This window comes from Taeniopygia guttata, chromosome 2 (assembly GCF_048771995.1).
Source record: "Taeniopygia guttata chromosome 2, bTaeGut7.mat, whole genome shotgun sequence".
NCBI lineage: Eukaryota > Metazoa > Chordata > Aves > Passeriformes > Estrildidae > Taeniopygia > Taeniopygia guttata.
In genome coordinates, this window is record NC_133026.1 from 122603734 (window position 1) to 122631159 (window position 27426).

At 37.4% G+C, this 27426-nt stretch overlaps 1 protein-coding gene across 3 annotated transcripts in view; it reads left to right on the forward strand.

Annotated features, from left to right (window-relative positions):
- Positions 1-27426, forward strand: part of PKIA (cAMP-dependent protein kinase inhibitor alpha) — a 44108-nt gene that overhangs the window by 6224 nt on the left and 10458 nt on the right. The window contains exon 1 of one of the 3 annotated variants that reach the window (XM_041713941.2): positions 18329-18785. The exons of the other annotated variants lie outside the window; for them this stretch is intronic. The gene's annotated coding sequence lies outside the window, so the exon portion shown is untranslated. Of the gene's footprint in view, positions 1-18328; positions 18786-27426 lie in introns of those variants that run through there. 3 annotated transcript variants of the gene reach the window in all.

Here is a 27426-nt window from a genome sequence, read left to right on the forward strand (position 1 = left end):
TTGGTTGGTCTGATTTCTGTTCACAAGCTCCACAGTGTCCTTTGGCATGATTCACAGCATTTGGAGTGTAAGGAAGAAAGTCTCTTTGTTTTCCCTCAGAATTTGTTGCCTAGTGGCTTAATTGGGCACCTTTTTAATTGACGTGATGTGCGTAATGTTAAACAATTGCTTCCTTTTCAGTTTCTCACAAGTCAAGATTTTCTGTCACATTCTTTTTCCTCAAAAACAGAGTTGTCTTCCTGTATGCACTCTTTCTATACACATGGACTCTATTTCATATTTGATTTATTCTTTTGTCACTGCTTTTATACTTCCTGAAAATTCATTTGGAACGTGCAGGATTTAGAAATTCTATTCAATAGTGCAATAATTTCATATTTATGTCCCTTTTCTTTCCCATTTTTTTCACTCTGCATATTTTTTCCCGTTACTCATTGTGTTTCAATTGGACTGATCTCTTGTGTGCCTGTGAGGTTCCTTTTTATTGTAGGATCAATACAACAATATATTTGCATGACATAAGGTGCTAGTGCCATTAGCAGGAGACATAAAAGTTGATAGCTGGATATCAAAAATGCATTTTAAATGTAGGAAAGAACAAACTTCAGTGTGTAGCGTTACTGAGAAATTCAGTCATAAACCCTTCCTTTGTTTTGTGTTACTCCTGTTTTAAAATAGTTGGATGATGGCAGATTTACTGGATTGAGCTAACGTTTTTGAGATCAGGGATGGGAAACAGTAATTAAGTGAATAGGATTTGTTAATGCATATAAGAATTGGAGCATGTGAAAATAATTCAGACTCTAAAAGGCAGGCATAATGTGAAACACTTTATATAAAAAACTCCAAAAACAAACCACACAAAACCAAAAATAGACTGCTGCATTTTAAGTAACTGTTATTTGTAAGGTCTCGTGGAGTCAAAGCGTGATAAGAGATGTGAATGGAGTCTGCATAAATATAGAAGCTGTATGACTTGAGAAAGAGACATAACTTATCAAAATGATTACAGTATGCCTTTAAAGCCTAAGGGAAGTACAGCTTTTTGTCAGTCAAATAAGCCTATTTTATCATATACTTGTTTATATACAAGCTAATAATGTTTACAATCAACAAAACCTTTTCCAAGCAAAGTATTTTGCCTGAATAGGGAGTTCTCTTAAGTTATTCTGAATAGCTTTTTTTATGGAACACTTTTCCCACCCACCCCCCCTCCTCACCTTTTCCTGTGTTTATTTGCCTCAGGGAGTACAGGTGCTGATTTATTGAATGGCAGCTATAATATTATATGATAGTAAGCATTTTATTGATGCTAGAGTCATTCACTCTAAGTGACAATATGCAAAAATGATGCCACCACTGCTACGTGTCCTTTTAAAGTCTAATTTTTCTATCTATACCTAATGTGGTACTACTTGACTGGGCCTCACTGGGGCCATGGCAATATTCTCTTCAGTTTTACAAAAGCAAAAACCCTGCTGCATGGTGAAAAACAGGTGCAAAGCCTTCAGTCATCCCCAGCTTGTGCACAAAGCATCCTCACAACAGATAATGTTTGAATGGGTATTTATAGAAGATGAATATGATAGCCTGCACCCGGAGAAACATGGATACCGTATAAGAAATTTAAGCATGTAATATCACTTCCTCACTGATACTTTAGCATTTGTTACATGTTCATGTAACAGTAGGCTTTTAATATTAGCTAATAATGGGTAATGACTTCATTAGCATTCAAGGAAGGAATTGAAAGTGTTTTGCATGGTATAATTCATTAGCTAATTGTCACTCCAGAAGATACTTTTCATCTGTACACTCTGCACACTTAGGGAATTGCTGTACAGACCAAATAGCAAGAATAAACATATTTTTGTTATCATCTTTTTCTCAGATACTGGAGAAATATATTATTTATGTGACCCTTTTCATCATGGAAGATCTCAAAATGCTTTTCAGCACTTCCATTTTCATTGACAATATTTGGAAATAAGGGATGAAAGCTGTTATTGCTGTTATTTAAATGTTGTTTTCTCACAGTTGTATAGCCAATAAGGCTGCAGATCAAGGAGTTACTTATGCAAGTCTCCAAAAAAAGTTACTGATTTCTGGTGACTGCTGCAGCATGCTGACCTGTGCTGTTTCCTGCCAGGCAGAAAATTATCTTCCCTTTCACTTTTGTGCCTCATAGAAGCGATTTTCGAAGACCATTCATCCATTACAGACTGCTGCTCTGCTTGTTAAGTGGTATTTCTAGTGGGATAACACACCATGCAAATATGTCTTGTGTAAGTTTTCTAGGTCTTCCAAGTCCACTGTTAATTTGCATTTCTGTTCCTCCATCACCTTCTAGCATTCTTGGATTGGCTAAGGCAGGGACTAGTACTCATTTTGCAAGTATATTTTTCTACTGAATTTTTTAATGTAAAATTTTTGAGTTTAAAGTTCTGTCCCCTTGGTAGCACCATATTTCTTAACTACTGTCTTGAACATTTATTTGGAGACTAACAGTTTGCATGACTTAAATAATTGTATATGATTTCTTAAGCCAACTACAAGGCAGAATAGAAAGAAAACTTTAACTTCTGAGGTCAGTGTCCAAACAAATGCCTATCTTCCTGTGGTGGTTTGTTGTTTTAATTTCCTACTGCGCTGGGAGAAAAAGAAGGGCCAGAAACACCCTAAGTTTCCTCTGCTTTCCAGACTATGTAATCTTAATGGTGTGTATTTTTTTGAGCCTAAGGCAGCACCTGAGCACTTCATTTTGGTGTCCAAGCGTGGTTCTGGCAAGTGAGTTCTTTTATGCAGCTCCTCTTGAGAGGAGCAGTTGCCTGTGTCTCTGTGCTGGGTAGTGATTCATTACACTCTCAGGGCTGCTCTTCAGTGTCATCTTTCATAATTCTATTCTTGTATGAATTTTGGTGGCAAGTATGGTGTTTCTGAGTTTGGGTGTTTTTTGAGTTTTTTCTGTATTGCATGGCTATCAGCAAGATCAGAGTGGCGCTCTTTGTTCTAAGGTAAACAGTGTCTCTGTATTCTGCTGAGGACTAGGACAGTTTCGTGATAGTTAAACAGTTTTCAAGGTTTTTTGTGCATTTTTGACTTATGTCAACTTGTTCTTCTGAACAAGGCAAAACTTGTTCTTAGAGTTGTTGTGGGTTAGATGCCATTTCCCAGTAGGTGATTTGAATGTTGTTTAGAAAATAAATTCTCCTTTTAGAAGCCTCTTAATTTACCTGTCTCTCCTTTGATGTGGCTGCTGTTGAAGCAGGCCAGATTTTTAGCTAATTTGTCTAGTTTTTCTCTCTTCAAATTGCTGAAAATGGTAGAAGCTTTCTATACATCCTGTGATAACTGTCTTTCAGCTAATGTTGTTTCTGTGACATTCTTCTTGAACACATAATCGTATCTGCTGTTTGTTCTGTTGAAGAAATTTCACCTTCCCATCCCCCTTTCTGAAGTATTCCTCCTCTGCTCATGGAGTAGTAATTTCAGTAAAATTTCTACCTTATCTCTATTTTTGAGCATATTTGAAAGCCTTGTTCAAAAAAGATATTTTGCAGTATCATAGTTTTCATAGTAACAGGTGTGGATACTTTCAGTAATTTTACTTTCTACATGTGGGGTTTTTTGTGAGTGATGTGAAAATCCAAGATAAGTCATAATTTAGCACCTTAAGTTTCTGGATTGTCCCTGTATAGTGCTAATTTACGATGTAATTAATATTCTTATAACCATGGCCAAAATACTAGACTTTTGTTTTGTCACCAAGACTCCATTGTTGTAAGAGATCCTTTTGAAAGTAAGGACATAGATGGGGAAATGTTGGAAAATTCCTAATAGTAGTTAAATGTCACGAGAAGACTGGGAGGGTGGATCTAGTGCATGTCCTTCTGGAAAAGTCAAAAACATAAGAGCTAAAAACTTAATTGTATACACATAGTAATGTTGACATGTCAGTTGTTTGTTCAGTGGCTGACTTTTTCTCTCTTCTTCCATATGAAGTGCCATCTCTGTGGAACTAACTGTGAGCCCAGTATGAGTGAAGGAGTAGTTCCTTTCACAAAGATTATTAATAGCAAAATTTGAGTAACTCAAAGTAACGGTAGCCATGATCTCCACTCTGAACTTTTCCTTTCTTTTTTTTCTTTTCTGCATGTGTATGTATTTGGGTGTTAGTTAGGTGCTTCTATCTTATAGTTTGGGCATAAAGACCTCTTACAAGCTAAGGAACAAAGGTTTGTGTTGGGTTTTCTTACAGGTTTCTACTATTCTTTCCAACTAGCCAACTCAGTGAAAGGTAAAATCTTATATTTGGCTTGGAGGCTCTTTATATCTAACCTAGCTGATATATCACTAAAGGAAAAAGTATTCAAAGAAGCATGAAAAGATTCAGTAGGATTAAATAGCAAAGCATAAGGATTTATTCCATGCACGAGCAGCCTTTGAAAATGAAAAGCAAGCTAAAGAAAGAGGCATTAATTGTGGGAAGTTAATGTAAAATGGGAATCAGAAAAGGTGATTTTTCATATCCTTTCAGCTACTGAAAGCACTGAATCAGGGTTGTAAGTTTACAACTGATCAAGTATAAAGAGAGATAGAAAATAAGGCTATTAGGGATAAAGTAGACTTGTTCAAGTGGCTGTTACATACCTGCTCACAATCAGCTGAGTGTAAAAAAGAGTCTCTTCTCTCTTACCCTTGAGCTTGGTTTTAGACACATTTGATCAGAATTATTGGTTTATTTAAGGTGGCATGGACAACATCTGAGAGTGAGCCAGTGTTGAAGTCAGTATCCATGTGGTTCTGTAAATAAAGAAGGTTGCATGCAAGGCCTTGCTGAATGCTGGCATGTCTGTTAAATGGAAGGGCTAACTCTCACCAGTTTAATTCAAGTTTTATTCCTTCAGGTGCTTTATCGTTCAAAACCTAACCAAAGCAGAACACCTGCTACTTTCTTTTCCGTATTTCTTCTTCTGTATTTACTGATTGCTTCCAGAGCTTCATGTCAAACTTGATGAAAACATAATTCTTCCTTTTGTAGTTATTTGCTTGATGACACTTGGGAAATCTGCACACAACTCTGACAATGACGAGTTACTCCTGAAGGATCCTTTATGGTCCTCTGAAAATTCTTTTGTCTCTGAAAACCAGAGGAATAAATAAAGACTGGAATAAGCTCTAAAGTGCCAACTGAGTGCCTCACCATGTGCACCTGGGTAATGCACAGCATACTTACTTGGACTGTGCACATTTGCATGTCCTTTCCATGGAAACTGGAATGAGGGTGCAGAGAATGGGGATGCTTAGGTCTCATTCTGGCATTTAATCATGACAAATCTGCAAAGTAATTGTGAAACATGAAACTTTATTGTTTGGTCTTACTGACTGTCACATTTTGCTGTTTTATCTACAGGCAGACTTTTTTTCTTTGCAATTTCTTATAATTTTAAAAATGACAAGAGCCAATCTGCTACTTGCACTGTGTAATACTTCAAACCTTTCATTTGCTGGAGCAGATCTAGAAGGATTTATCAGAAAGTGTGGTTTAGCCCTAGTTTTCTGATGAAAATACCTGCTTTGGCAAGTATTTTCTATTTCCACAATTCATTGGAAGAGGATGTCCTTGATGCTTTCCCATCTATCTGAAGCTGAATAAAAAGTACATATTTACAGTTACAAGACTTACCTCAACATGCAAACTTTCTGCCAGGTGCTTTGAGGGAGGTAAAATTGTGTTCCTTCAAGTAACCCATTTTAAAAACAAAGTAGTTAACCAAATTATTATTTGTAGTTTTCACTACTCAAAGGGTCTTTTTTAAAAGATACTTCACCTAATAACTAAAATAATTTTGACTCCTTCCTCATGCTTCTTGTGAGAAAACATAGGCAAGAGAGGTTTTGTATTCAAGGGAGATTTTTCTACAAGCCTTTTATGACACCCACTTATTTCTATGGAACTTTTATGGTATTCTTCTCATCTTCAGATGGCATCTGTGACCAATTTTATAGCCTCTTTCTCTTACTGTGTGTATATAAGCTACCAAAAAGAGTGGAATTTATTTCTCCCAATTTATTGTTAGATAAACTTGCTTTAAAAAACCCGACAGTGTCACTCAAATTTAAATTAAACTGTTCACCATTCCTTCTTCCATGCTTATGTACACTTCACTTAATGTTTTTGGAATAGCAAGGAAATGACAGAAGTCAAAAGAAAGCTAATCTAAGATCTTTGACAAAAGAAAAGGTGAATATAATGACTTAGTTACCAAAGTCTGTTGACCTAATAAATCCCAGGCAAAATAGTAGGAAAAGCAAAGCTGTAAGTGTAAAGTATATTGAAAGACAGGATTATCATTAATGCAAATAACTTATGGTTAATGAAAAAATATTTTGTCAGAGACCCTGACATGCTGGCTTTGTGTATTTTGGAGGTTACAAGAAATACACTATTAAACCTGTGTTACTCAATGAAAATGGAAGTTGATGTTATTTCCCCTATGTCAGGCAAACACAGTGGTAGTTTCAGCATGTTTAGCATTCAGATATGTTCAGTTCATACCTATGAATTACCCACTGCAGCTTTATTTGGACCTGTCCTATATCCTATATGTGTGATAATTTCCCAAAAAGTACTTCACAGTGCTGTTTAAATTGGTACTGGCCCAGAGGTGTAAGCAGCTCCTTCTGTGTCCACTGTGAAAACATTCCTAGGAGATGGAGTGAAGAGTCTTGCCTCTGCAGAAAATACCTGTGACTATCTATTTGAAGGCAAATGCCTGGTTTTCCCTTTTTTGCTCTGTCTCTGCAATGGTTTGCAATATTTGGGAGTATTCCCTTACCGTTTGTCTCTTCCCTGACTACCACCCCCTCCCTCACATGCCCCACCAAGAAACAAAAGCAAGAGGGAAATTCTTCCTACAGCAGAGAGTAGAAACAGAATTCAGAATAAAAGAGCTGTGAATATCTGGAGAGCTGCATGATGTCATACAGCTTCTGTTTTGTACCAGTTGGAAAGAATTGTTTTTCTACTGATAACTTACCTTGACACAAATCTTTCTTTTGAAATAAAACTGAAACCAAAGAAATGCATACTAAGTTTACTTCTTTAAAAGTGTCAGTACTCAGAATATGTAAGTATAGCAAATTTCTCAATAGTATCTAAAAAATACCTCTCCCTAAGGCTCACTAAGTATGTTTGTTAGATGAATTCAAAGGCAGCACAAAGTAGATTGAGTTCTCCCAGACCATCTAAAAAACCTGCATGACTAGTGCAATTTTGTCTGTTTACATGTAATGTTAAATCAACTAAAATGGTCCCTTTCTTGCTGTAAAACTGACAAACTGTTGAAACACTGAAACTGCACATCTTTGTTTCTTTCCATATGGCTCATCACTTTGTTTGCCTCATTTAAATGCTTTGCACCTCATTAATTTCTTGTCCTTATTTTGTGTGTCTTGGTTCTTTCTACTTTGTTTGTACTGGACCATAAGAACTTTGTTTTATTTGTCTTTTTGCATTTTAAACTTTGCTACAGGCAGTTCTCCATTACAGCTCCTTTTTCCATCTACAACAGGGTAAGATTCTTCCAGACACATCAGCATGTTGTCTAAAAATCAAGGGAGTGGTTTTAATGTCCCACTATCTTTGCTACTCCTCTTGTAGGAGATATAATGAAATCCTGACTGCTGTGAAAACAGGAAGACTGCCAGCTGTGTCTTATGCATGTTTTGTAGTAGCATGAAGAGAACCTCTTGTGTCTGTTGCAGTCAGAGCATGCTGACTGGGTCTTTCAAATCAGTTATTGAAATTGGCATATGAAGCGCAAGATGAAGAAATACAAAGAAAAAGCTCACCAGTTGTAATGAACAAGGTCTTTCAAGATGTCTGATAAGCAGCTTAAAAAAAAATAACACTAAAAAATATCCAACACCAAACAAAAAGTCCCCAAGCTCTCTCAATTTAGAAAATATGTATTTTGTAGTGCTCTGTCCAGAATACCATATGAGAGTTGCTTTTGTAGAATCCTTTGTTTTCAGCCTCTAGTAGTTCCAGATCACACTGTGTTTGTATTCCTCCCCTTTCTTCTTGTTTTCTCTCTAAGAGCAAATATGAAGGTCATCTCTGAGCTCAATCCATATGTCTGAGTGATTGTTTCTAACTATATAGCTACAGCTTTTTTTCCGAGCTTCCTTCACAAATTCCTAGTTTAAAAAAAAAGGCTTTGAAAGTTCATAACTGCAATATCCTAATGAGGAAGCCTCTCTACAAAACTGCAAAATTAAGTCATTTTTTCCTAGATGCTGTTAACAGATACAATTTCTTTTTTTTTTTTTTTAATTTTACTACTTCAAAAATTCTTTTACAAAGACAACCTTATTTCAGTGCCTGCTTGCCCAATATGTTCCAAAGGCTCACTTGTGGGCCAGTTTATAAAGGAGATCGTTGTTCTGCCTCTTGTACTATGCTACTGAGCTTGCAGGTATAGTATATATGTAATACTTTAATAGATAGAATAGTATATGTATTAAAAGAAAAATGCATAACAGCCTTTAAGCTATCATCAAGCTGAAGGTCAGAGAATGTGTATTCTTGGAAGTTGAGGAGTTGAGTATGCAAAAACTCATCTTCTCTTGAGAAATTACATATTTTTGACTGTATTGGTAGAATCTGATGAGAATTCAGCCAGTGAAAATTCTCCAGCAAAGTTAATTAAGGGTGGTATCCTGAGAACACTTTGCATTAATTTTGTATCAGATTATACTTCTACTTTTTGCAACCTTAATTAATCAAATTTTAATGGTTACTCAATCTGTGGCACGGTTTGGGGCTTAAAAATATCAGGGGATATGTTCCTAATTGAATACTATTACGTGGGAGGGGAGAGATAGGTAGATATTGGTTCTCTTTTCTAAAGGGGAAATAGATTCTGTGCAGAAGGCAGAGAAAGACGAAAAGGGCAGCTGGTCCTTCAGGACAGGAAATGGCAGCAGAAGAGAGGCGGCAAAGTAATTAACAGGTCTTTCTCCACAGGAGAAGGTGGCCTTTACTGAGCCTAATTACACAGACAGTAATTTAAAGCATGCTCTCCTGTCTCACAGTTGGAGCTTTCAGAGCCTGGTTCATGCAGGCAGCCTCCTGGAGTCTCAGGCCTGTAAGCAGAAACCCAGGTAGTCTTTGCATGAGACCGCAAGCTGAGAGGACAGGTTTCTTGTGTAGAGTTAGAGCTCTCATCCTTTGTGGATTAATGTTGTAGTTTAATCCTTTGTAGATTAATGGCCTGTAATGTTACCGTGTTGCATTGTACCAGGATTCAAAGGAGCATCAACTTCAGTGTAAACCTGGGCTCCAGTAAGCAGAAGGCTAAAATCTGATTTTACAAATCCTGTGCAGTTGTGTGATTAAACAGAAAATATTTAGTTACTTTTATTGTATGTCAGGAACAAGCAAGTCTGGAGCAGGCTGTACTAATGTGAGGGAATCGTCTTGCTAAAACACAGTTGTGTTTCTAAGCTGAGGGCTGTATTTCACCTATGACATGGTGATAACTTTTTAAACTCACTAATCATGGATTAACCAATGTACCCGTCACTTCTCCAGTGCTTTTAATGAGACTGGACTCTTGAGCCAAGAAAATATATGAAAACTGCATACAGTCTTTAGGAAACTGAATTCAAGACTGTAGTCTTTCCTACTTTACTTAAAACCAGTATCTAGAACTGTTGGCCAGACTCTTTGTATTTGCGTGCCTTTGTATTTGTGTCACCTAAGATCTGGTAACGAGGACTCTCTGATCTTGAGCTTGCCAAGAGTCGCCAGTGAGCCATCACAGTCATCTGGACAGCTGCTGCAACATTGACATGCCTACTCAAGTTTAGTAGAGGCTACAGAAAACACGAGGCTGGAGCACACGATGCACGAGCAGGGGCTGCGGGAGCTGGGTTTGTCCAACACAAAAAGGACACTGCGAGATGTAACAGCCCTACCCAAGGAGGCACTGTGGAGATGTTACAGACTTTTCTTGGAGTTCGGCAACAAAAGAGTAAGTTGCAATGGCAACAAGTTGCAATAAGAAATTCCAGCTACATGGAAGGTTTTTAAATCTTTCACTTAGAAAATGGCTTAGCACTGGTACAGCTTGGCATAATGCCTGGGGAACCTCCAGCCTTGGAGATACTTGAAATTCTTCTGAGTCCCTGAGCAGCCTGACTGAAGTTTGAGGTTAGCCTGCCTAACCTCAAGTGGTTATTGGACTTGATGGCCTCCAGATATCCCTTCCAAAGCTTTCGTGTGATTCAAAGAGTGGTGGTTTACTTTGTGTGCCCATACAGACCTATCAATCCTGACTCAGGGCTCAAGTTTAACACAGAAACCTGTGTGGAGGTAGGGAAGAAGTGAATCTCACTTCTCATCTTCCACATAATATCTTCATTCTATAGAAGGAGAAGACTTGGAATCCAGACTGTCCTCAGTCTCAAGGAACCCATGGACAGAACCATCAATATAAAAGGTATGTTGAAACTGGTGTATCAGTTAAAAGTGCAATTGTTTTCCTTCTGGTCCTGTGCCTTTTTGCAGATGAGGTTGCTTAACTCTGTAGTCTTATGATTTGTGTGCTGAAGACCAGGAAACCTCCAGTTTTGGATCATGCTCCTTAGATTAAGTGCATAGATTTTAATGGTCTCTGGGGTAAAATATATGAGCAGTTCTGGAAGTCTCCTTAGCTTTTGTTGTTATGCTTAAGACAAGCTTTTCCATCACACAATGGTTATTTGACAGGAATAAGCTGATCAAGGATCATGAAAAGGCAGAGCTTCAGTTACATCTGAGAGTGTCCAAATGCAGCAGAGCAATGCTCAAGTGCCGAGATGAAATGGGTCTCAAACTCCTATGTGTAGAAAAGAGTGGTGGCAAGCTGCTTTTCTCCTGAACCTGCAAGACTTGACCACAGTTTTTTGTGAAGGGATGACTTCTGTTTTCCATATGAAGTTCTTACTAAGACAATGGCATATGAAAAAAAATAAACAATTCCATGTTTAGGTATTAATGACTTTGTCATTGTTTAATGTACCTTACTCTGGTGCAGAAAAACACAGATATGTGACAACAGGCCTTGCAAACTAAATTTATCCTTCTATAAAATCCACCCACATAGAAGATATTCAAGAAAAGCTCCATCACATGCTGAAATCTGTGAAACATAAAAGAATTCTGGGAAGTAAATTAATTTAAATTAATAACAGTATATTGTTCATATTGTACTGGGAGGGAATGACACAAGAAACCACAGAAATACCTTAAAGAACATGAAATTTCAAAACTATTTGGTGTTCTTTTTGGTGTTTTGGTTTTTGGTTTGATATTTTAATTGTGAATATTGTCAACATTATTCTAGGACACCCTGTAGCTTCTTTTCCTGAAGTGTATTCACTGTAAACAACTGCCAAACTCTTTCTGCACAGATCTGTTAAGGAAAGCTAGTAAGAAATATTCATTCTGTATAAAGAAAACAATTTTTCCCTATTCTCAGGAAAAAAAAATGTATTTGGTAGTAACATTGCTACACTTTGTGTAGAGCAATGGGTTTTTTTTTTTATTTATGCATGTTGCACTCCTATCATTTATACTTTGTTTTTTCTTATTTGTAATTTTTGCTTTCTTACAATCCAGTGATAGTTTTGTTATATCTTCTAAATTGTGTCCTGATCTATTAGGTTTTAACCACGATCAGCACAGTATTTTCCAGACTTCTTCAAAGCAAACAGAAATACCCTTGTGATATAGATGTTTCTGGCTGTGAAAAAAGACATTCAGCCTCATAATGGCATAATGAGAGTAATTTTCTTAATGAAGCATGTGAGCTGACTTGAAGTACTTATTCTTCTAGATGTACCGCATCACAATTTGTTATTAAGAACCTTCTTATCTAGTTAAGGCATGGTTCTGTCTCTGGACCTCCTCTACTCTATTACTGTTGTTTCGGAGTGCCCAAGATTAGTAGGAAGAATGCAGAAAAAAAGAATGTCATATGAAGCTGAACAGAGCAAAAATTACCTGAGTCTCTTATGGTTTTGCTTAGAAGACGTGGTTGTTGCTGTTGTCTATTGCAACATCTAAAAGACATGATGCTGTGCTGCTTCATTAAAACTTCATGCAGTAACATTAGTGCTTAGTGGAATCTTTGATTACCTGCTTAATAATCAGACTAAACCAGTTTGCCTTTGTTGGCAGTGTAATCATAATCTGTATTTAATCAAATTACAGATGGTGGTTTGTTTTATATAGCTTCTCTGGATTATTTTTTCTCCAAGTTGTAATTTAACCAGAACGTTAACTCTGGTTAAAATTGTTCCAACTAAACTTCATTGGATAAGAAGCATTTGTTTGGTCTTGTATGTGATGAGTTGAAGAGGTGTGCTTGTGTTTCATGGAATTATAGAGGGTTGGTTTGATTTTTAACAATAAACACCCCCCTTCTTTCGGCTTATATTCTTAGGGCGAATATGGTGAATGCCTTTTCCTGTTCTACTGTTTTTATTGAGGACAGCATAGCACTTAATTTATTTTTGTCTTCATATAATACCGTCTTTTGATTGTAAGATTCAGAGAATCTGTGCATGTTTAGATGGTCTCAGCAGTCGAGTTGTATCTTTTTTAAGAAAAGGAAAATAATCCTTCAATATTTCTTTTTTGTGAGGAAATTTTGATTAAGTTTGATATTACTTTCTGTTAAACCCATTAACTTTTGAAGTTCCTTAATTGGCATCCTGAAGTAGGCCAAACAAGAGAACATACGAAAAATAGCTTTAATGAACCTGAGAATCATGTTCTGTAGTGTGATAGATGTGGAGTTTCAGGCAATAACCAAATTTGACTTTGCAGATAAGTTTGCTTCATTTGGCATGCAAGTCAATTGGATAAAAGATTTGTAGTGATTCCCAAAAAACATCTTGTCACATGTAGATCATTGCTGTCTGGTTGCAAATATGTTAATCCTGTAATGGCATCATGAAAAATAGCTCTGTGGAAAGGAGGAGACACATGTCAAGACATGTGGATTCAGCACAGGAATGTAGTTGCAAGTCTTCATCCAAAAGTCACCTCGAGGGTCACAGTCTCTATTGCAGTTAGCCTTCCAGATTCTTGATATATTTTTTTTTCCCTTTCAGTGCTTTGCATGTTTAAATTTTTATGTTTCATAATTCACAACATAAATGTTTTTTTAATTTAATTGATTTTAATATTTGAGTGCTAACATTTGAGTTTGAATAATCCTTACAAGGGGTTGAGCAAAGTGGCAAAATACAAAAGGGAGAAAATATTGCTTGATTCTGAAAATCCTATTTAAAGGTACTCCCCACAAAGGGTTAACAAGCAAATTACGTAGGGGGGTTAGAAGCATTATGTGCAGAAAGTTTTAAAAGACTTTGAGGCTGAGCATGATATAGTTGTGTCTTATCAGAATGTTATTTCATTCGGACTGCTGAAAAGCTTTTCAGAACTGAAGATACATCGCCTTTCCATTTTTAGCTTGGCTCTGAATTCATTGGAGTCTGATGAAAACAAATATGGAATATTATCTGTTGTGCAAATATCAGTGGTATTTGTTTGAAAATACTGGCAGTGTTTCTACTGGATTATGAAGAGGCTGTAGGTATAAGGTATGTAGTAGCAATGGAAGATTTTGTTAAAGGGGAAGGTAGAAAAGATGATTCCTGGTGGTTGAGATAGCAAATTACAAATGTATTGCACTGAAAGTTAAAATTTGCTTACCTAAAGGATGCCTGTGGAGTGCGTATTCAGTGAAGCTTTTCATCCAGTTGTAAATAGGCAGGTTAGAAAATGTGGGCATTAATTGGATAGGAGTAGAAAAGAAAAAAATCTTTGTCTTCTTTCTCCTGCCACCCCCCCCCCTCCCCCCACGTATTTCTTCCCTAAATGTTTTTTGCAGCCTGGATGAACTTCTGACTGAGCTGAAATCTAAGTGGGGTTTTTCTTCATCAACATTTGGTCTTGAAATTTGCATTTTTTCTTCAAATTTCATTGGTGGTCTTCTGCATTTCAATGTTACATTAAGTCAAAATTTCAGAAGGGATAAAAGGCCTTGCATTTGATAGTTTATTTCACTACGTAACCCTAAATACTTTTACAAAGGTTAGTTCATACTAATTTTTGAAGTGTAAGGTTATTTGTAGTATCCCATGTTGGTCACCTGAAACTGAGAATATGAGTCTCTATATACTCTAATTCACACAAACTTGGCATATTGGCAAATGTTGTCTTTTTACCTTTGCTCTTTTGGAATGTTTACTTTATTAACAAGCTAATCAATGCTTAGAGTAGACCCAAAACCAAACATGTTGTCTCTTGCATGTGTATTTGCATTCTTGTCACTTCTGACTCTTCTGAGAGGCATTAGTTCAATTGAATAATACGGTGTGATCTTGAAAAAGAACTTTTAATTTAGTTTCTGTAGTGAGTGCTTTCTTTGAAGTAGCCATTAAGTTTAAAAAGCTGTTATATACTCCTTTTTTGCCTTTCTTGGTACAGAAACTTAAAAATGTCAAAGATAATCTTGAATTAATATTATTTAAAATAACAGAAAAATTCATTGTCCTCTCCTGTGTAAAACAGGGCTACAGTTTTGGGGGAAAACACATTGATTCTGATGCTATAAAAGTCACAGCTACAGTGATCTTGAGCACTGAGATTTTCTTGGTCTGTGATGGTAGAAGCTGGTGAGCAGAGAATAGTGCCTTACTGCCTATCTCTCATGGTGCTAACATGCTGATCCACATAGCCTTTGCTTGGAATGAGGCTGCCTCCTATCAGCTGTGAGATACCAGGGATGAGATCCTCACATGGTTGTGATTTTTGAGTCTTAAGTGAAGGAAAGCGACAGAAGGAGTTAGTGGAGTTTAAGGAAGACACTGGAAAGCAAAGTAAGTACTTACGATCATTTATAGCCACTGAATATCTTCTGATGGAGAGGAATTTTGTTGTTGGGTAGGTGTTGGTGGTGAGGTGCCTTAGGGGCAGCCTCTGTGAGGAAAGGCCAGGGCTGCCCCATGCTGGACACACATCAAGTCAGCTCCACGGATTTACTGCAGGATGAAGCTGAGCCCCTTGGCCAGAACAGTGGGAAAACATTTAAGCAAGGGAATTAAAAACCCTAAACGCGCAGGTAGAAGAGAAACAAACAAAGATAGTGAGACACAGCACAGGTTGAAGGAAAAGGTAGAAGTGGATGTGTTTCTCCAGGCTCCTGGAGGAGAGTACAGTGGAGTATTGACACTGCTGAGGCAGGACGGGAATGAAGAGACTCTGCTCAGAAGGCTGCTGAGAGTAAACTCTGATGTATTTCAAAATGCATCACTCTTTATACAGAGCTTCATCCAGGCCAAATCCATTGATTCTGAAGTGAAAAGAACCCACACCGTTGATGCAGAGTGCTTGACGCATAGTGATAGAACTTAACTATAAACAATGTGAATAATAAGGAGATAAAACTCTTACTTATATTCTTTTCTAACAGATTCCCAGGCTTCTGCCTGGTTAGAAACTTTCCGTTTCTCTCTTTGACTGAATCTGAGACTGACAGAGTAGATAAAGAAATAGGCATTTTCCTGCCAGTGTGTGCCACACCAGAGCTCCCTTGGTGTTTCCTGAAAGAGCTCCAGCCCACACTGGAGCCTATGGGAAGAAAGTGCTGGAGCAGGGGAAAAGCATGAGGAGGAAGGAGCAGCAGGACCATCAGCTGTTAGGGAGTGATGTGACTGCCCATTCCATTCCCCATCCCCTGGGGCTGCTGCTGGGTGCTGGGGAAGGGCTAGAGGAGTAAGAAACTAGAGAAGTAAAACTGAGCCTTGGCAGAGTGGGCGTGAGGGAGGGTAGGGGACTGGTGTGGAGGGAGGGTGTTGGTTTTTTTTTGTCTTTGTTTCTCACTATCCAAACCTGTTTTAATTGGCAGTAAGTTAGTTTTCCCCAAGTCGAGTCTGTTTTGCTAGTGCTGATAATTACTACAAAAGCTCCCTGTTTTCATCTCAACCCACTGGTTCTTTACTCTTTCATCTTACCATTGTCTCCCTTGTATCCCTGTTGAGGTGGAGTGAGAGAGCAGGGTGGACATCAGCCAAGGTCAACCCACAAGTGGTTCTTTAAAGTTAATTATTTCACAAGCAAATAGACAAAGGTTTGGGATGTGAAGCAGTTCTCTTACAGCTTATGGGAAATCTGCTAAGCTTACAGACTCTACTACTAAATATGTCTAGATAAAAGTATTTATACAGATGGAGTGAATATTTAATGATATCCATCTTAGCAGGTATACATACATATATTTATGGGTAGATAAAGTCATATTCTAAGTTCTCTAACCCTGAACAGTCAAACTGTTGCATAGGAACATTACTGGTTTCTACCAGTTTTCTCTGGTGTTATGGTCCTTCATGTTTTTCTAGGTATAAAAGTGGAGAGTTGTACTTGGGATGGGATAGAGGCTTACAGATCACTGTCAGCATCCCAAGATTTTTGCCAGGAGGAATGACGACTATAAAATAAATAAAAATCAAATAAGTCTTGTCTCTGTCAGGAGACACTTCAAGTTGATTTTCTTCCTTCTCAATCTGAGAGTCCATTTGGATTTGTTTTCATGCACCTTTTTACTGTGCTCTGCCCATATGTCTTTTCACTGTCTCCCAGTTACGTAATTATTTTATTCTCTTTATTGCTAAAGGTTTTACTCAAATAATACTTCCTTAGTGACTATATGATGGCCTCAGATTTTGAGAAACTTTTTTTATATTTTTACCTTCTTCCTCTGGATTTATACCTGCAGCTTGCCTTTTATGGGGAATATGGTATCCAGGAATTCACATCTGTGGGTGCTTCTTGCTCTTGAAAGGTTTTTCCCTGTGCCAGGATTTAAGAATTGGAAGTCTTAAGAAGTATTCTGCCCACATATGCATTCTTACTGTAAGCAGACAGCTGGTACTTCCTTTGATTATCCACGAGCAGGTAGTAAAAAGGAGGAAATCTGCAATTTGTATAGCCCTGAAGCTCAAGTAAGCTATTCAGATACAGATGGATTTGTGTAGTCTGACAACATTAATTCCTCTCAGGAAGGGTTTCTGTAAGTTCTCCTGTTTCTGCTTATACCTGTGTGTTTATGTTCATAACAAGAAACTATGGCTTACTTTTTATTGTATTTTATTGAATTTATGCATATGGCAGGGACTGTATGTTCAGAGTCTTCTTAGGCTTTTCTAACATTTTTTAGTGGCCAGCAGCTTCTGTGAAAAGGAGAGTTGCAAGGTAGAATTAAGAACTTGAGCCACAGGAAATATGTGTTTGTTGGATAACTTTTCTTGGCACGAATATAAAATGTCTACTGTATGTGGTTTTTAATAGGCCATCTTTTAAAGTGATGGAGCAATTTGTTAGGGTTGGCTGAAATCAATGAGTTGTGTGAGAGTCCAGAAAATTCTACTTGTTTATATGCTTCCATCACTGGCTTGTAAATTGCCCTAATTGGGATTTTCTTTTTGTAGATGAAAAATTGGGACATTAGACAGATATAAGTATTTGAGCTTTAATTTCACTTGAAACTGGGGCAAAGAGAAATATTTGACTATCATGTTCGAAGCTATAACAGTGATTTTTAGTAGCTGTGTTTTGCAGAACTTGTATGTTCCTCGACTGTGGCTGGGTATTGTGTTTGTCAGGGTACCTGGGTTTGCATCTAGAAATGCATCTTAAATTTGAGTATCATGGACAGATTGTGTAATACAGCACAATTGCTACTTAAATATTAATCTATGCAAGCCAGTTATTTTTTTTAGTTTCTTTATAATTCCAGCACATGGAAACTTACCAGAAAAGTACTCTATAGTGTATAATTTTCAATACAGAGTGAACAAAATTATCCTAGGTGACAAAGGATTATTTAATAAGAGACTTGTAGTTTGTTTTGCTTTTTTCCTCTTTGTTTAATTAAATTCTTTTTTAAACATGGACATGCAATAGAGGTTGCTAAGGTTCCTATCTTCAAGCGTTTTGTGGTATATATAAGGGATTTCTTTTGGCTAGGTTTGAAATTATTTGGCCTGTCATTGAAATGCCCATAAATACTATAAAATACAAACTGCACATAATAACAACAGATTTCACAATTATAGAGTACTTTATTAATGCTTTCTTCCCTTCCACCTGATTCTGGGTCATTTTTTAAGTTTCAAATTGGTTATTTGCCACAAAGGAGATCCTTCCAAGTGTTGCTGCTCTTCAGGTCTTGATATCTTTGCTTTTAAAACAGTATTGTTACAGATTTGAATCTGAGCTGTACTACTTACGTGGTTTTAAAGAATAGAGACTTGAAGTCTGGGAGAGTCCCACTCACTAAACCTTGCTGACTCATATTCTTGGATAGCTTGGCTATTATGCATGTATGTGGTTATGCATATGAATATGGAAAATTACCCCTTTATGCCACCTCCTGCATTTGGTTTTGAGAAGCCTAGCAGCGTCCACTCTGTTTAAGAAAAAGTCATCTTAAAGACTTAGGATCTTGCAAACACTTTGAAATTGCTGCTCTCTTCCCCCGCTTTCTTTAAAAGACTGCAGGTGGACTTGCCTCTTCAGGGACCTTAATTTAAACCTTGCTCTTATTTTCTCTGACCCTGAAAAACATCTTTCTCTTTATCACATTTCTGAACTGACACGCTGCTCTCTGTAGATGCAACTGCTGCTGAACATGCTAAGGTGAACAAGAGAGAAAAAAGAATAAGAGGTAAAATATTTCCTTTCATTAAAATATTCTGTACTGTTAGACCTCTGTGCTTTGATCCCTCAGCCTGGTGTATTGTAAGATGTTTGGCTCTCTGGAATTAAGCAATGCTTTTTTAAGAGACTTGTATTTTTATTGCTCTATGTATTTTTACAGAGATAAATTAACTTAAGATTCCCAATTATGCCAGCTGTAAAAAAACAGAACATATTTTTCCAATCTTGAAGCAGGAGCACTAGAAGGTTGTAACAAGAAAAATGCTGTTGAAGGCTAGAAAAATTGAAGGTTTCATGGGACAGTTTCTCAGGGGCTGCTTGAAGATACCTCAAAAAGCAAATACAGATCCAGTTTGTGGCATCCATAGTGCGATTTTTAAAATCTGGAACCTTGTCCTGAAGAATTCTAACATCAACTTATTTGATAATGAATTACAATAAAGAATATTTGCATATGTGTTCATTCTGTTGAGATGACTAAATTTTTAATAGACTTTATATAAAGAGGGTTAATTTTTCTGAGTGGTGGGTGACATACTCTAAATAAAGGACTTTTCCCTTGAATGAAATAGTGAAACAAAGAACAATTAATTTTTTTTCCCTCTGGTAAATGTGTGGTTCTCATACACAGGAATAACATATGGAAAAAATATAGAAATATTTGTGATATTTACCTCCATGTGAAAATGCAGCTGGTATGTCCAGAATTTTGCAAGGAGTAACATTCTTTTTTTTAAATCTTAAGTAGCTACCAATACTTCCCAGGTGATCACTATCTAACATTGTGGTAATATCAGTGGTCCATTATGAAGAATCTGTAAAGTATTCCTGCTGGAAACAAGTCTAAAAAAAGCACATTTGAGACAATTATTTCAGGAAGCCCTAAGTAGGCTATGCGGTTGCGTAGCAACAGAGCCAGGCAGTCCTTAGTCTCTAAAGTAGTCAGTGTACACATGGGAACAGAATGCAAAAATGATGGAAACCTTGAAAAATGTAAGGCTGAGAAGAGGAGAAACCAAAGTGAAATTATATACAATATAAAATGTGAATCTATTTTTTGAGGTATAATAAATTGAACTGCTTTTAAGTTATACTGAAATGCTGTTAGCCAAATTGTTCACTTTTTTTTTTTTTTCGCAGCTTCTAGATTGTAATTAAAAGGCAGAATGTCTGATGGCTGAGAAAATTAATTCAAATGTAAAGTAGGTTTTAAATGCCTGCCACAGGACAAAAAAATAAAAGGATGGGAAAGGCAATTGGTTATTAACAAATCAAAAAGCTGACCAGATAAACCAGGAATGTGAATGTCTTTGTGCCACAATACATTAATCAGTATTTAATAAATTGCCTTTTTTTTTTTTTTTTCTGTGACCGGAATGGAAAATATATTTTAGATGTCTCATGTTCACAGGTCTTCAGGCTAGCCCAGTGGTATTTATCTTTGCAAATACTGAAAAATGTGATGTCATTGGTTGTATTATTGGAAACTCCAGGCTTGCACATGAAATGTGAGATGTTCACAGAAGCAAATTATCCTATAGCAGTTTTATTTTTTGTGAGAGGTAATTAATTTTATTAAAAGAAATAGGAACCAATATTTAGTATTTAGAAATACATGGTTGTGGTTCATCTTGCTGTCAAAAAAAGGCAAATCCTTTCCTCTCAGTCCAGTGTTTGCCACTGCCCAAGAAGAAACAATAATAAGCTCAAGCTTTTCTGTTCTGGATGCTGCAACACATATTTTCTTGATGAGTCATGACTGCATGATTTTAAAAGGTAATCACATGCAAACAGTTGAGCTATTTCACCAGAAATTGCTGAAAAGATATGTAATTCAACAAACGCTACTTCTGTTTAGTAGCTTACATTACCCTAAAGATTTGAGTAAAAGTGCCTTGGAGGGGGGACAGCTGTTTGTTTTAATAATAAGGAAGAGTTTAAAGACAACTTAACTGTAGAGCATTTTGATAGCTTGAATATTTGGTAGGCAGACTGCACATTTTACTGAAACATTGAAGAATCATAGCAAATAGGTGTGGAAGAAACCTTATTAAAATGCTGGAGCATCCTCCTGTTAGAAATGCTAAGTTATAAATGCTGTCATGACACTGTTATCTAGACATTTTCTTCTTGCTGTTCTAACTGTATGCTTTCCCTTCCAAAGGCTTTGTTAGCTGCAAGCAGCTGTTGTAGATGTTGTAAACATATCAGTCAAATTGACAGAATGCTGAACATAACAAAATGCAAACTTCAGCTAACTTGGGAATAGGAGTGACCCATTGCAATGGGGGAGCCAAGCCCTGCATTCAAATCAGTGGCCCTGTGTCAAGTCCTTGAGTCAAGTTATCCCACTGGGAGCTTTTTGGTAGAGCAGCTGGAAGAGTCCACCACAGTCTTTTTTTTTGGTAATAATCTGGTTTGTCTAACTGAACTCTTGAATTATCTAAGGCAATTGCTGCTTCCTCCCCATCTCCATATGCCTTTTCCTTCATTTCTGGTCCTGTTCTGAAGACAGACTACCCTTTCTGGATGCTACCACCCCACCTGCAATCTGATTGTTCACATCCATATTGTGTTTTCACATCCATATTGTGTTTTTAAATGCCATCATATTCTCCTAGCCCAGCATATGCATAGATAAGTCCTGGCAATGCTAGTTAATATCTTCTTACTAGCCATTACCTTTACTGATATTTTAAAACAATGAAGAGCAAGCTCTTACCCTTCGCATAACAAAGCTGTATTTTACATAAAAGGTATTTCACCAGATTGGGCATAAGTTAATACAGAAAAGATGGGCTACATTTCTTGGCTTGTAACAAAAGAGCATGAATCTTCATGTAAGTTTCATGCTTTGCTGTTAGGAATTGCAACAACTGTAATGAATTACTTAGGAATGTTTAGCCATTCAAACCTATGGTTCAGCTGAGTATTTGAGCCTTTATAGAGAAATGGAGGCTGCCTTGTGCTATGGAGCTAGTTTTTGGAAAACGCAGCTGGTTCCCATTTAAATGGAAAAGTGCACCACAATGCACTGCATACAGCCTTTATGCCATTTCTTGTTTGTTGGATTTTTTGTTGGTGTGTTTTTTTGTTTTGTTGGGAGGGTTTTTTTTATGAGAATTAAGGCTTTTTCTTTCGTTTGTTTGGGTTTTGTGTTGTTTGGTTTTTGTTTTTTTTTTGGGGGGGGGGCTATTGTTTTGACCTCAAAAGCCATAGTACTAGTAAAATCATACCTAACAAAATGTGTAACTGCAAAGTAAAAAAAAAAAAAAAAAAAAGAGACAGTGAGGGAAATAGATCTTACGAATAAGCATTTTATGGATGCTGAATTAGAAAATTCAATGGACCAAAATCCTTTTAGAGCATCTAGAGTTAGGATTCATAGAATCATATGATACCAGGTTAGAAGGGGACTTCAAGGATCTTCTAGTCCAACCTCTCTTGGCAAAAGCATCTCTAGATAAGATGGCCATATTCAGCTGAATCTTATAGGTGTCCAATACTAGGGAATCCACCACTGCACTGGAGAAATTATTCAAATGGATGAGGGTTCTGATTGTGAATAATATTGCTCGTGTCAAACTGGAGTCTCTCCAGTAGTAATTTGTACTCATCACCTCTCATTTTTTCCATGTGACTTGTAAAAAGGGAGTCTCCATTTTATTTTTAGCCACCCTTTTCATACTGAAAGATGGTTATAAGGTGTCCCCTAAAATCTTCTAAATGCAGTTCTCATGGTCTAAAGTTCTTATTCTTAGCCCCTTCCACAACATTAAACTTCTGCCAAAGGTTGGAAATCTGTTTCATAGAAAACCCTTTACTTGAGTGGCTTACACATCACTGCCTGTGTACCTTTCATTGGAAGGCTCATACCTGTCTGTGGGTAATTCAAAGAACCATTTTGCTACCAGAGCTTCAGTTCTGATAAACCTGTATTTTTAGTTTTTTCAGTAGAAAAATGCCTTTAAGGAAGACAATGGCTTACAGCAGTCTGGCCCAAAATATTTGCAGGTTACTAATCATGACTGTTCAATGTTTTGGAGTTTTTCTCCCCCATGAAGCCATATACAGCCTGTTGTATGTAGCAGTGACTAAAGGAGACAAAAATAGCCACTACAGGGCTTATATCAAGTTCTGTGAGGAAGAGTCTCACCTAATGAGACCTGTGTTGATCAATACCTTTAAATCACAGGCTGTGAATGCTGGCACTGCTGACAGAAGCGTCTGAAAGAACAAACTTGATTACAGCATGAATCCTGAATGGGCAAGGTTAGGAGCTTCATGAGCAAAGCCCACACAAATTTCCCTCCCCCCTAATCCCCATCCTGCTACTAAACATCCTGATCCTAAGCAGACATCAGCTTCACGTTTCTACAGCAATTCTTGTCTTTTCTGCACGGAGTGTTTCCAAGCTGCCATTCAGTTTTGAATTCTCAACAGACTGGTCTTTTCCAGTAACCCAGCAGTTGAGGAAGAGCCTGTTTTTGTTGTTGAGGGGTGATTTTTGTGTTGTAGTCTTCATGAGCTTATTTTATCTCACTGTTGTTTAAGACATGCCTCTGAATTGCCATATAAAGACCCCAATAGACAGGCTTTCTCCAAAAGCTGAAACCAGTCCTTTTGAGAAAACACTGTATTTATTCAGTGTACTGTTCTGCCTGTGCTCCTTGGTTCAGAGCATCACAGCATTCTAAGGTGCTGCATACCTGGCCTCATCCTCCTAGACCCTTAAAACATGGACCTCCTTTCAGCTCAGATAGATGTGTGAATGCTCAGCAGGGCTGCCAGGTGTGTGTCACGTGAGGCATTAAAATGTTCTCACCTGACTTAAGGCCTTTATCTATCTCAGTGATTATAAGGGGCTTGTAATGGATTTAGTTGTTCATAGAGGGTATCAGAGAATCCTGAAAAGTAGTGCTTAAACTTGCTCCTTCCCTTCACAAACCAAGAGGTTCACTCACAAACTGCAAGTAAAAAGTCACACAGCAGTAGATGCTTTTTCTCACAAACACGTTGCCTTCTATTAGTATTCCTTAGGTTAGGCAGTGAACAGTGATGGTAGATTCTAGGTCACCCTCTTCTGCTCCTTAACATAGTGTTCATATGTAGATATTTAAATGTTGTGATTAGTTTCTTCCATAGGGTGTTAATTTCAAAATATCAAAACATTTATTGTAATGTTAAAATTACTCCACAAACCATCAATGATATCTGCACTGTATCTTTCCAAAGAACCAAGCTCTCTGTAGTATTTCTTCATTGTGTTTGGTTTTTTTTGGTTTTTTTTGTTTTTTTGTTTTTTTTGTTACTGCTATTTCTCTGCCCAGTTTTATGGAACAGTGGAAGCTAAAGCTAAATTTGTGAACTCAGATTAAGTGGTGAATGAAAGACCAAATTCTTATGGTCGTGAGCATAATGAAATTTGCCTAAGCAAGGACACGGTAAGAATTGTAACTATTTTGCTTTTAGTTCTGTAGATCTCTTTAGGAAGACTGCAACTTGGATAACGTAGAAGGAAAACCTGTTAACTGTCTTTGTAAATGCTCTCCCTGTGTAGGTTGTGAGCTGAAGGATATCTAACTTCTTAGTGCTTTTTTATGCAGGTTTAAAGCTTATTTTTTTCTGAAAAAAATTTCAGGTGACGATTTTCTTTGTTCTGTTTTATTGTTTAACCAGTTGAATCGCCTGTTAATTTCTATTAAGATCGTAGTAGTACTAGGATTGCTATGTATAGAATGTACACCCTAAAAGTATGTTAATTGTCAAATGGAAATGATGTGTTCTGCATTACTATTTCAAGGAGCTGGTCACTTCAGAAACATCAGACAGAAAAATACTACATTAATTGGATTTTCAAAATGCAGATTAAAATACTGCCCAGCTTGGTATCTTGCATTGTTATTAATATTTTCCTTAATTGGCTTTCAAGATTTAATGCTATTTTCCTGTTCATCTGTGTCTGTGCAAAAGCACATTGTTGTATAACACAATAAATACAATCTCTCTGGAAGAAAAATGCTTTTGTTAAATTGTTCCTCTGATTTTGCTTTCAGCTTAGAAGACGATGCATAAGGTAGAAATCTAGGTACAGATTGCTGTGGAATTGATCTGTATCCTCACTGGAAAGAGCCCTGTAGCCCTGTCTCTTAGGCTAGATTTGGAACCAAAATTTATTTTAAAAGCATAATTATGCACCTTCTCTAAATCAGACATGCTATTAAATGACAAATTCTCCTTTTTGTTTTTTTTTTTTTGTTCCCTTTTGTTCCCCAGAAAGCTGAATATAGATAATCACATTTAAATAATGTGCTGATCGTGATACAACATTTAGCAGCCAAAGCCTGTGAGATTTTTATTTGAAAATCTTTTTTTTTGATGCTGCCCTTAAGCATCGATGGAGAAAGAGCGGGAGCATTCATTGAAGGATTTTACCTCTTAGCCTTACACTGCAGGTTTGCCAAGCAAATGGCAGCTCTCTGGTACTTGCCCACAGCATGTGCCAAATTCATAGACGAGCTGTATGTATGTCAAGTGCCCGCTCTTGTTCTGTCTTCCTTTTGAAAAAATAATGAATACCAATTAGCACAGGTACTTCGGATTCCCTTGGGCTTCTTTTAGGTATCTAGTCCCTTAAATAGATTTAAGTTCAACAACCCTAGGCACCCCTAGTCCATAAGCAGTAGAGACACTGATTTTTAATTCATGCTTGTATACCACATAATTAATGTACTTTACCTCCCAAACCCTTGAGAGCAGTGTCACTGTGTAATACTGGGTTTCACTGAATGATTAGTGAACACAGTCAAATTTGGATTACATTTTTGAACTCATCAGTACATTTTTAGGATTATTTTTGCAACTACAGAGATTTGAAAGTTTCCTTCAGAGACTTGTGGGATAACATTTGCTATATATAGCGTGGAAAGGAAAATTTAACATAAATCATATTGTGGAGTTAAAGGAGTATTCTGGTAAATTTCTGATAACACAAATACTGATTCTTTCTGTACCTGTTAAATTATAGTGTTCTCATCATAGAATCATTAGGGTTGGAAAAGACATCTAAGATCATCAAATCCAAACCATAACCAAACATCACTATGTTCATCACTATAACATGGCCCTAAGTGACACATCTGTACATCTTTCAGACTTTTCCAGGGATGGTGGTTGGCCACTTCCCTGGACAGCCTGTTCCAATGCCTGACCACCCTTTCAGTGAAAAAACGATTCCTAATATCCTGTCTTAATTGTCCCTGGTGCAAGTTGAGACCATTTCCTCTCATCCTGTCACTTGTTCCTTGGGAGAAGAGACCAACCGCTGCCTGGCTACATTCTCCTTTTAGGCAGTTTAGAGTGATAACCCTATCCCTAAACCCTAACCCCTGAGCCTCCTTTTCTCCAGGCTAAACAGCATCAGCTCCCTCAGCCACTCCTCGTAGGACTTGTGCTCCAGACTCTGCCCCAGCCCCACTGCCCTTCTCTGGACACTCTCCAGCACCTCAGTGCCTTGATGTGAGGGGCCCAGAACTGAACACAGGATTCAGGTGCAGCTCCATCAGTGCCAGGTACAGGGTGACAATCACTGACCTGGTCCTGCTGGCCACACTATTTCTGATACAGGCGAGGATGCCATTGGCCTTCTTGGCCACCTGGGCACTCTCTGGATCATGTTCGATAGATATTGACCAGCATCTTCTGGTCCTTTTCCACTGAGCAGCTTTCCAGCCACTTTTCCTCCAGCCTGTAGCATTGCATGGAATTGTTCTGATGCAAATTTAAGGACCCAGCACTTGGCCTTGTTGAACCTGTCCTTGGCATCCTTCTTTTCTCCTCTGCATTCCTTGGATACTTACTCTACCCATTATGTTTAGTACAAAATATTCATTAACAATACAGGCATGTCTTGATAGACTGTCTAAAATCCAAGGTAACAACTCTACCATTCTCATCCTCTGTAATTTCTAAAGTAAATAATTTTCAGCACAACTTTTTGTGAGGAAGGAGTTGGGAAGGGAAAGAGAAGGAAAAAAAAAAACCTGAGAGACCCACATTTCTAGATGTTTATGAAATTAAGTATCTGAAGAAGTAAAAGATGCTGTATGAAAATCCCCTGAGCTGTGATGCAAACTCTAACCCATTATCAGGCATAGTGACTCTACATGGGAGGAAAGGTAAAGCACAGCTGGGGGGGATTTCTGATGGGATAGTATCTTATCAGTTACCAAGGAATCCAGTCTTCCAACAGCAGGTTTCATTAATCCTTATTCTCTCAGAGCCTCTTTCTTTAGTTTGTTGGTTCAGTTGGCAGAAACAGTGAGTTTTGCAGCCCTCTTGTTTCAATTTAATTTCACATAGCAGAGTACTGGTTTTGCAAATTTCTGAAAAATTTAAATTTGTAGAACTAGCAGGACTGCCACAATCTTTAATGCAGGAGTACCTGTTAACGCAATTATTTAGGAAATTCATATTATATTTCACAGAGTTATTAGCAAATCCACTCCTTCCACAGAGACTGAAGGGGGAAAAAAGATTTTTTTGAAGTGAATGTTAATTCTTTAATGACTGGTTCAGTGAATAAGTACAAACTGCTGGGCATTGAGCCATTCATTGGAAGGGGAGCTCTTGGGTGATGTCAGTGGAGT